The sequence below is a fragment of the Gouania willdenowi genome, chromosome 3, assembly GCF_900634775.1.
Source record: "Gouania willdenowi chromosome 3, fGouWil2.1, whole genome shotgun sequence".
Taxonomy (NCBI): Eukaryota; Metazoa; Chordata; class Actinopteri; order Blenniiformes; family Gobiesocidae; genus Gouania; species Gouania willdenowi.
The window spans coordinates 38,852,484-38,858,576 of record NC_041046.1 but is presented as its reverse complement, the minus strand read 5'-3'; positions in this window follow the sequence as shown (position 1 = coordinate 38,858,576).

Below are 6,093 nucleotides of genomic sequence, written 5' to 3'. Positions count from 1 at the left end.
GATAATTGACTTTATATAACGTTAGTGAGTGGGTGGAGACGTAAAGCAACTCAGAGCTTTTACTTTGTGATATGATTTAACTGTTGGGTTAACAAAATGGCTACATTCATTCATTAATAGGTTTTTAGGCAATTTTTTTGTTTGGTTTGATCATTTTGGGGAATGAAAACATCTGCATTATCTGGCAACCTTGTTTGGTGGCCTCTAATCTGCTGCATCCATGTTTACATTTTAAGACTGCGTTTCAAGGGTGACACAAACCACTTTAAAGCAGAAAGATTACATTTCTTTAGAGGAAAAAAAATTATAGATAATTTTTTTTTTGTGTATTTTAACACCATTTAAGACATGGATCAAAACTGACCAGTTATGATAACGGATAACACAAGAGGACTATTTGTGAATTATTGTATTTGAACTTTAGTAATTGAGAATGTAATTGACTTTCAGGGGATAAAAAATAATTGAAATTTAATTGTAAATTTGGAAAAATGTCATTCACTGCAATCATAATTCAACTGTTATAGAACACGGTTAATTGAAAGCATAAATGTAATTTTAAAATGTAATTGGGCCCCAACCCTGACTAATTACATAATTAAGTAAATTCTAATAAGTGACAGATATCAGTATCTCCACGATGTCGCCTTTAAAATTCCTTCATTTTTCAGCTAATCTTATCAATTGGTTACGATTGATGATAACTGCCGTAATTAAGTTCAGAAATTGACTTAATCGTAATTCCAACTCCCTGTCCGTTCACTTGAGAATCATTTTAGTATTTAAAAAATTTACATCAAGGGCTATAATGACAGAAAAACGGCTCAGACGCCCACATAAAAAATATTAATAATATTTTCATAGATAATGAAGCCTAAAACTGTAAAATAGAGATGAAAAACAATGTGGATGAGAAATGGTTGTTTTTAGTGTATTTTACAGCTGATTTAAAACTGACCCGTTATCATTAGAGATGCTAACAGAAAGCTCGGTAATTGTGATTAACTGAATTTTAACTTTAATAATCTAGAACGTAATTGTAATTGACTTTCAGAGGAAAAATAATCATTGTCATTTGGAAAAATGGCAGTCACTGTAATGATAATTGCGTTGTCTTCAAATGTTTAAAAAACATTTGAAGACTTCGCTTTTCAAAAAAGCTTTTAGTTAACAAGATTTTATTTTTAATTTTTACTGCCCTTTTATGATGCTACACATGTGATGTAAATGTATGTTTATTGTTTCTGTGTACAGCACTTTGTGATTTTATCTGCGAAAAGCGCTTTATAAATAAATACTTACTTACTTACTTACTTACTTGTAATTGAACATGGATATGTTAAGATTTAATTGTAATTGAAACATGTAATTGACAACAACCCTGCCACCTCCTGGATTAGATAAGTCTCTAAATATGCTGACTCATGGAGGAACAACAGCAGTAATAACTGATAATAATGTTAATAACTGATTGAATTATTAGAATAGGGCCATGTTAATATGTACAGTTACAGCAGAAATGAGAGTAAATCAAACTCAATCAGTGCCATGTGTGATTTTTCTATCATTTACATAATTTAAATCTTTCGATTACTGTATACATTAATATCTGTGTGTTGGATTTGTTTTTTTTTATATTGTAATTCTTGTGTGATTGCTGCTGCTGCTGCTGCTGCCAATTATTTATTTTTTTTTAATAATAATCACACAGCTTCACACTTTAATTCTGCTTTACACATTACAAGGACTGTATGAGGTCATATTTGAATGTAAAGGGAAAATTGAAGGTGTTTATGGATTTTTTTTTATTGGAGTTTTTTGTTTTGTTTTATTTACTGTTATTGAACACTGTTATTGTGTTCAGATGTAGACCGAGACCTGGTCCTAAATCCATTACTTAGTTGCATGAGTCACTGTTGTCTGGATTTGTTTTAATTGTGTTGTTGTTGTTGTACAAAGAGAGAGCTGTGTTGATCTCTGTCAGACTACGATCAGCTTCATAGTTATGATCAGTGTTTATCAGTTCATTTGTATTTATTTACATCTAATAACATGTATATTCATATCACACAGATTGTCACAGAAGTTGCTGTGAAATCATATTTTGCAGATAAAATGGACACTACGAGCAGAAACCTATAAATAACTAAAAAGCTTGAATTTAAGGAAAAATCTAATATATTTTCAGTATTTTCAATGACTGCTAGAAGTAAGTTTAAATGACAATACATAAACCCCCTTCAAAATAAAAGCACAGGATACTTAATAAAACTAAAATGTTTCTAACATGCATCCCATTGAATTTGTTTTTTTTTTTTTTACAGTTTTACATTTTGAGAAAAGGCGTTTCTGGCTATAGGCAGACCCCATTAGAGCCACTAGGGGGCCCCAAAGCGAAGTGTCAGCTCTTTAGCTCTAACACCTAGAAATAAATATAAGGTAAAAGATTATTTCAAACCATTATCATAAGTTGTGATGAGTGTTTTTGAGTCTTAAATGGTTTGAACTCTAAACTTGCATGCAGTGTGTGACATTAGCTGAAAAGCATTATGGGAATGATTGAGTTGATGAGTTTATTGTGAAGCCTCGCCCCTTAAAGTGATGTTTCATTTCTAAATCTGTGATGTTTGTGTGAGTCTCATGTGGATGATGTGCTGTGTTCTCTCACTGAAGTGATGTTTCCTAGAAAACTTACATTTTTATGTGTTTTATTAGCAACACAAAAGGCAAATAAACTGGTGTTGTGTGTTTTAATGCAAACATGACACAGTCAACCTCTGAGTCTTTACACGAGTCTTTAAATACGTTAGACAACACAAAAGATGGCAACTTTGCTCATACCTATAACTGAATTAGTCCTAAATTTGGACTAAAACTACATTTTATATTTAAGTCAAAAGACTGTGACTAAAACTCAATTAAGATTTCATGTCAAAATAAACACCGAACTAAAAAGAAAAATGCAGAATAATAACTTCTAACAGTTAGTTCTCGTGTGGCTCACATTAAGCCTCAGTCAGCTGATTGTTCCTGTAATGAAAGTGATTCTAAAGGATCAGCTTTCAGGGACTTTTCAGTGGCCAAACAAACAGTGAGCGTGAGAAGCTGCTCAGAGTCTGAAGGTAAAACCTCACCTGATGTGGAAACCTGTAGAGTTTACTGCTGCTCTCTACCTCAACCTGATCCTGATCAACCTCTTAGTAGATGAAGGTAAGACCAAAGATAAACTCAGTCAAACAGAATATTTAGATTTTTAGTAGTGGGGGGACTCCCCATTAAATAAATGTATCTAATTAATTAAAAACCTTGTTATCCATTAATTGCATAACAATATTCGACACGACAAGCAATGTTTTTCCGCTTTAAATGGATTTTTGTATATGACTGAGTCAATGCAAACATGAGCTTAAATAGCAAAACTGTATTTATTATTTTCATCACTGAATGCCAACATAATGTACAAAAAAAAAGTACAAATTTAAATTTAAGTAAGCTATATTCATGCTTTTCTGGATTTTTTTGGGAAACTCTAAAACAAATGTGTTTTTATGTATTTAAAAACCAGCACTTAGTACAAAACATTCCAGAGAAGTGGAAACTGAACAACAAAATAGTGTCTGTGGTATGAAACAGACAGAGCAACTGATGAAGCTAATGAACGTAGTTTAAATTAGTCTTTCTACATAATAGTTTATAAGTGACACTATCTGTAGCAACGCTTCTAGCCCCGCCCACACCCTCTACCACCGAGCGTGGTCAACCGTCCACTACAATCATTTATCCACTGACTTGTTCATTTGTCACTCATTGAACACTTTCATTGAAAGGATCAGGCCTGTGAAAGGATTGAACACAGAGCATGTCCAAAGCTGCGTTCGAATAGTCCCTCCTATGTCCTTTCCTATCCACTTTTCCTTAACCCCGTGGATGATGTCAAGGAGTTAGGGAAACGCCATCACGTTGTTTTGACAATCAGACCCACTTCCAGATGGCGGTGAAGGTTAGTGACGTCTGTCGTGGTGAAAAAACTACAAATTTCATAAAATGGACTACATTTATAACACTTTCCCATGTGCCTCTAACTGCTGGTATAATCTGAAATATCACCAGGTTTGAATGTAAATCAAAGGAAAAGAGCATTTGCATCTTCAGTCATTGTGAGTTACCATGAGCGTTTGAAACGTTGTCGCCGCAAGGAATTGTGGGTCAGCATTATCTGGTCTCCTTTGATAAAGGATACATCAGTGTTTCCTCGGCTAAATCATTTTATAAAGGAAGCATTGAGCCTCCTGTCCTTAGCATATAGAGAATTGGAATGCTCCTTATCGTGGCCACCACTTAAACACTTCTGGGGGTTTAGGAAAAGTGGATAGGAAAGGAGATAGGAGGGACTATTTGGACGCACCCCAAGTGTCTGTGCTAGCTGTTCGTGTTCATTATAGTAAAATTAATGCCCATAAAGCACAGCAACAACTTCTGCTGTTTCTTGTATTGTCGTCTGTGCATCAGTATTTACTGGGAACTCCTGAAATGACAAAGGTTCTGGACTGTTTGGAGTGCAAAAAAAAGCCATTAATTTAGTTTTTTTTGGTGCTATTTTTCTGTAATCAATTAATTGCAATTAACACAATTAAGTCTCAGCCCTATTTTGTTAGTAATAGCTCAGAGCAGCGTTCTCTCTATACCCTGCAGGGGGCGCTGCGGCTGTGCTCGCCACGCTCGGTCAGCGTGATGTCACGTTGCCGTGTCATAACGGTGAGTTGATGTCACAGCTGTCGGTGCAGTGGAGGGGCCCCCAGGGAGTGCTGCGCTGCCATTACATCAAACACAAGGCGTTCACCAACTGCAGCGACGGCTATCAGGTCAGCGATCGCCATGGCAACGTCACACTCACCATCCAGCAGGTCAAAGAGCACGACTTTGGAGTTCATGTCTGTTCAGTGAGTCGACCGCACGACTTCTACGACCGCAGTGTGGAGCTGATCAGGACAGGTGAGGGCCACGCCCCACATGTTGGGAACCACGTACCTGCTTCAAATACTAGAGGGCAGTAAATCAATTGATCTTATTTTGATAGATTTTATCATTATTATTGCTGCTCTTTATAAACAACTTCCAATGTTTTGGGAATTTTATTGTTTTTATCGTATTATTTCTCTTGTATTCTACTTAAAGGAGCATAGGAGAGGACTTGTAAAAAAAATAATATTCATTTTAAGTCTTTTAATGCTAATGGGTGTTGAAGCATTCAAAACTAATAAGAATGAACCCACACACACATCTCTCTGTGGCCTTGAACAGAATAAGTGATGCATTATGTATTGCAATTCCAATACTGGGCCCAAATTTCCCACGCAGTTATGATGCTAAAGCGTGTTCTCGACAGCTTCTTCACTCTGAAGAAGAAGAAAATGGCTTGGAGACTAAAAGAAGACACGCGTGGTAAACCAAACTACTGTTTGGTTCCGCAAAGATCTTAGAGTCCGGATCGGGACGCATTTTTTCATCCGAGTCTGACCCAAACGTGACATATTCGAGCTCAACCCAAAACTGACAGTTAAAAACTCATTGTTTTAGTGGTAAGCCTGCTTTTATTAACAAACCGTTAATGTCAACAGAACAGATCAGTGCATGTCAAACACAAACAGAGACTCAGTGGATCTATTTACATAATCCACGTATCAAAACTAAGGATAATCCACGTTCTTGTGCAGATAAAGGATTGTATCAATGGTGGATGGCTTTAAGGCTGTCACTGCTCACGACTGCTGCAGGAACAGAAAGAAGACTACACGCAAGGACCGAACCTGCCTAAACCCGACCACTAGTTCTACGTCTGTACGAACCCCGTCAGTCTTCGGTCGGGTATCCATCCTCTACTTGCAGTAAACAGTCATGTGATCGGCGAGTAAATAAATAACCGTGTCACATCATCAGCTGTGCTGATGTGCTTGGCTGATGACTGCAGTTACCATAGCGGCCGTCGCGTCACTATGGAGTCGGATTTCTTACTTTCTGCCCTATGCTTCTTTAAACAAACAAAAAAACTAAATTAATCTCCAGTTGTGAAATATGACGGGTGTTTGTTTTTCT